Source organism: Triticum dicoccoides, chromosome 4B (assembly GCF_002162155.2).
Source record: "Triticum dicoccoides isolate Atlit2015 ecotype Zavitan chromosome 4B, WEW_v2.0, whole genome shotgun sequence".
NCBI classification, from domain to species: Eukaryota; Viridiplantae; Streptophyta; class Magnoliopsida; order Poales; family Poaceae; genus Triticum; species Triticum dicoccoides.
This window is the reverse complement of record NC_041387.1, coordinates 100,658,808-100,664,313: the sequence shown is the minus strand read 5'-3', so window position 1 is coordinate 100,664,313 and position 5,506 is coordinate 100,658,808.

The following is a 5,506-nucleotide window of genomic DNA, read 5'->3' as shown; positions in this document are numbered from 1 at the left end:
CATCGCGGAGGACCGGGCCCTGGACCGCTCGGTGACGACGTGGAGACGGCCAAGCGCTGTCTCCGCTGCCTTGACGGGGAGATGGGCAGGTACGACGAGGAATGGTCCATCGTCGATATCGACTCCGCCAACTCCGCCTCCTCGAACGACCGCTGCCCTCACCCCCATTGTCGTGGTTTTAAGTCTGACAGTAAGTATAGGGGGGTACGAATGAGGAGGCAAGGTCCTAGCTACAGTGAGATTGTATGCAAGTGTTTACGAGTTCAGGCCCCTCTCGGAGGAGGTAAAAGCCCTACGTCTCGGTGCCCTGAGGCGGTCGACTGGATTATGAGAGTGTGTGTTACAAGGGGTCTGAACCCTTATGCCAGAGGAGGGAGGTGGCTTATATAGAGTGCGCCAGGACCCCGGCCATCCCCCGTTACCAAGAGTTCAATGTACATAAAGATGGAACGTTACTGATAACGCCAACCATAAAGTGTTTTTAATGATCTTAAAGACTACGGAGTGAACGTCTGACCGTTGCCGTTCTGAGTGACTCCTGGTCTTCAGTAGGTCGAGTGGTTTCTTGTATGGTCAAATGATCGACTGGTCGTGTGACATCAGGAAGGAGGGGTACCCGAGTGATTGATTGGTCGAGTGGATTGCACTCGACGCCTTCATTGGGCATTCCTTGTTGTCTCTTGAGCTTCTTTGTTTGTAGGGTAGTGACCTTGGGTAGGGCGTATAGGTCAGGCCTATGACGCTACCCCAGGTCTATATCATCATCATTAGCCCTCGAATGGATTGAGGTCCGAGTGAAAAGAAGGTTGAAGTTGATCTTGCCTCGACTCTTGTGCTTCACAAGTACTCATGTTTGAACGGGAGGTCCATGTTAGAACTTCGGCTTCATTTCAGTCGCCTTGATCGATTCAGAAGTTGCCGAGTGGATTTATACCGTCACTCGTCGAGTGTTATTTTTGACGTGAAATCTTTGGCGCGATTGGCAACGGCGTATCCCGGATCTCACGGGATTCGAAATTTCGGGGAAGCGCGCGAGACGGAGAATGCCGTAGTAAGCGGGATGGATAGACAGGGGCGCCTCGATCTCCACACCACCTTTTTCGCCACGTACCCAGCGCGCGACTGTTGTGGGATTTGACAGGATTGCCCGGTCCCACGTGTCAGCCACTCGGAAGTGGGTCCTTAAAAGGCGACGGGGCCGAGACGTCTGCACTGTGCGCGTCCATTATCCTTCTTTCTCCTCTGCTTCTCCACCACATCTCGCTCCTCCGCTCTCGACGCCGACGCCCCGCCACCATGGTGAAGGACAAGACGGCAGCGCTGGAACTTGCGAAGAAGGCGACGGGGGCGACGAAAGGCAAGAATACGAATCAGGGGTCGTCATCGCGGTCGGCGCTGCCGCCGGGTTGGATCTAGGGCGATTGGATCTGATCTTCGCTCCGGCCGGAAGATTTGGAGGAGCTGGCTGAGTCCGGACCGATCGCCAATGGGGCTGCGACGCTGCCGGAGGGGGAGACGAAACCTCAGCCGCGACCAGGTGAGTGCGTTCTGCTCGCCACCCATGTCGACCTCGGTTTCTCCCTTCCCCCGCACCCTTTTTTCGGGGTTTCTTGAACTTTTTCGGAGCCCAACTCCATCACTTCTCTCCCAACACCATTTCGTACCTTGCTGCATTTGTGTCCATGTGGGAAAACTCCTAGGTTGTCGACCATACTGGGGTCTTTTCAAGCACATCTTCACAATCCGCTCCCAGTCGGTGAAGAAAGCGAATTTGAGTGATGAGAGAACAAACGCTATCCAAATGTGTGGGGGTTTGGGTATCCAGAAGAGGAAAAGGAGTTCCTTCCCTTCCATGACACTTCCTGAGTCGGTCAGGGGCTGGCAGTCGACCTGGTTCTACTGCCAGGACGTTGCGACTCCAGGTCAGTCGACTGGACTTCCCCCTTTTTCTTTAGATCGGGCCCAGCAACCTTCTTTACTGAAAGTGACCGCTGCGGAGAGGGTGGAAATGAACATGTTGGTCGAGTCCAGTTGATCAATCAGGGTGTCACCGGCATGGACTTGTTGGAGGTGTTTCTTAGTCGACGCATCCAGCTGCTCCAGACTCGTGATCACTCGATGTGGATGTACTCTGGAGCCAACGACACCGCTCGGGTTCATCTAGAGGAGGATTCGGCCAAGACAGTGGCCCTGTGGCTGAAGGGTATCACAGGAAACAAGGACAACCCCAGGGGAGCCAGGAGAGTCGACCCATTCAGCGACAGCAACCAGCCAGATAAGGTTTGGTCTCTGCTATCGACTGTATTTCGATACATTTTGCGACTGTCTTCGAATCTGACTGATATTTACTTGACTTCTTGTCTTGTAGGTTTACACTGAGATGTACTCGATGCCCAATGGTGAACAAGCTCTGGAGCAAGACCATGAGGCAGAGGACAGCATGGAGGAAAGCGGTGATTGGCAATCTCGAGAAGACGAGGACGAGGAGGAAAGCGATGAGTCGGACGACGACGAGATAGTCGACTCACCACCTCATACGGAACGTCGATCCAAGCTACTCCATGATCCAGCGGGCGGGCGTGGCAAGACCGTGGCTCCAAGCACTCAAGCACAGAAGAGCACTCGAACTTCGCCTCGAGAGCCGACGGAGAAGGACGCCAAGCAGCACAAGGTCGTCCACTCAAAGGCTCGGAAGACTTTTCCTAAGATCAAGATGGATGTTCCTGTTGCCTCTGGGTGAGTGTTCTTTCTTTCTGCGTTTTCTTCCACTGACTGATACTTCTGTTCTGACCGAATGGATTGTAAACTTTTCTAGCCCAACCTCCGCCGCGACTGACATGGATGTTGACAAGGCCCCAGGTAACGAGGAAACAGATGACGCGGCCACCTCCAAAGCTAGTATGTTCCATTCGACTTGAATTTATTCTGCCGATTGAATTATCGGCCGATTGAATTTCCAAGGTTACCTTTTGTTGCAGCTCCATGTGACGTCATTGAGCTTCCGGATGATGAAGAAGAAGTGCCTCTGAGAGAGAGATAGGAGGTGGAGAGGCAGGGCGTCAAGCGGGAAAGGGCCCGAGGGTCAGGTCCTTCAGTCGGCACCGGTGCTTGAGACAATGGTCCAGCAATCCGGAGATCTGGCTTGGACCAATGTTACCTTTGCCAATCCGCTGTCGACTGACCGTCCATCAGGGTCGACTTCTCAGACCTCTGCCGCTCCAGTAGAACTCCATGCATTTGACCATGTGGCTGCTCCGACTGCATTGCCCTCATCGCTCATCACTGCATACCAGACTCTAGGCGATTCACCGAGTGCCGCCAGGGAGGCCCTTCTCCAGGTAAATCTCGTGATGGAGTAGATGAAGGTGGTGCATGAGGCCAGTCAGGTAGCTTATGATGCCAGCACCGCTCTGCAAACCAAGGTCAAGGTTAGTTGATTCCCGACTAGTCTCTTTGAATAATGATAGTTGCTACTGTTGCCTCATTGCCCATATGGTGCTTTTGGATGAGCGTTTTGGAACCTATTATGTGCATCTATCGTGGGTCTGTGTTTCACATCCAATCACCCACTGGGGTGTTTCTGTCTTAGAGCTATATAGTTCTTCTACTTGAGTCGACTAGGTTGAGTCGAGTGTTTTTCCGAACCAGTGGGGGAACGCAGAGTGCACCCACTAGGTGTAGTCCCCGAGACCGCGGTCGACTGTTAGTAGTCGGCTGGGGTCTTTCTCTTTTTTTTTAAACTCATGTTGGGCAGACCATGCCGAGTGTAAAATCGAACCAGTGGGGGCACGCTAAGTTCACCCACTGGGTGTAGTCCCCGAGACTACTGTTGAATGTTCGATTCAGTGGTAGTCTTAGAACAACTTTCACTGTGATTGACTTTTGTTTCTGTTGACTGGCATATCTTATTTTTGACTGGAGAGGTCTTGTGATCTTGGGGCTCAACTGTCTGAACTGAATAAGAAGCAAATCAACCACAACCTTGATCTGGAATTGGCCAAGAAGAACCTCAAGAATGCTCAGGACGAAGCAACTATCATGGGAGGTAACCAATCGTTGAGTGTCCACCTTGTGACTCGCTCTTCCCCATTTTGTTATTTTCTTTGAACCGAGTGATTTCACTCGAACATATGTGCATAGTGAAAACCATCAACTTCAAGCTCGTCGGAAGAATGTTATTCCTTTAGAGAAAATGAAGCAGGCTCTGGAGAAGAAGGATCAGGATCTTACTGCGGCCCATAAGGAGGCGCAAGATAAAACAACGCTTGCGGACAAGAAACTAGCTTCAGTCAGCAAGTTGGAAGAGGAGAACTGCATGTTGAAGACCGCAGTCTCTGAAGCCAATCGGGAAGTCGAGCAACTGAAGAAAGACAAGGACAGCTTGACCGACGAAGTGGAAGCCTCAAGGACAAGAAGGGCGAACTAGAGTCTTATCTGGGGCAGCTTGCTGTGAAGCTGGTCTTGAAGCTTCAAGGTATTCTAGTTCGAATGATTTGTTGACATCGACTGACATATCTTGTCAAACTGTCGACTCACTGTTTTTTTCGACTGTGCAGAACTTTGTCAAGATTTTTAAGCAGAAACCGGGCGGGTCGAGACGGGTCTCGACCCCATAAATTGTCATGTCAAAGATGACGTTGCAATGAATGTGCAGTGATTGGAGTCACGCATGGACAACGATGTTGATTATCTTGCCCGATTGAAGGCGGCGGTGACTCGGGTTGATGCTGAACTCTGGCCTCAGGCGGAACTCTCACAGGATCTCGAGTCTCTGATGGCTTGAATGAATCAAATACCTGTCCGAGTGCAAGAATGGAAGAAATCATCTACTCGCTGCGGCACTGACGTCGCCCTGTCATTGGTCAGAGTGCACTGCAAGTATGTCAGAGAAGACAAGCTGGCGGAACTCAAGGTTGCAAACACCAAAAAGCACAGTTTCCAATCCTTCATGGACACTTTCCTTGACGTCGCCACTCGCATTGCAGACATCATTGACCTTGACAGTTTCTGCGATCGAGCAAGTCCTTCTCCTGACGAGTGAACAAAACATTATGCCCCGCCTTTATTTGCCTCAGAATGCCGAGTGATTATGTAACCATTAAACTCTTTCAGGCTTGATGTCTGAGTACTTCTGCCTGCCGTAGTCTCAAACTTTTGCGGGATTTATCTGAACTTGAATTTCCTTGAATATCATGGCTTTTGTTCCAGTCTTGAATTGTTTCTGACTGTCTTTCCATTCCGAGTGAACTTGATATTTTCACCTTTTGTCAAGTGAAGTGTACATTGTACTTGTGACGTAGCTCAGACACGGTCGTTGTCCTTGCGGATCGGGATGGTACATTGTACTTGTGATGCATCTCGGACGCGGTGCTCGATCGACACCTCGTCGTCCTTGCGGATAGGGACGGTACATTGTACTTGTGACGCAGCTCAGACGCGGTGCTCGGTCGACACCTCGTCATCCTTGCGGATAGGGATGGAGCGCATGTTGTACTTGTGATGCAGC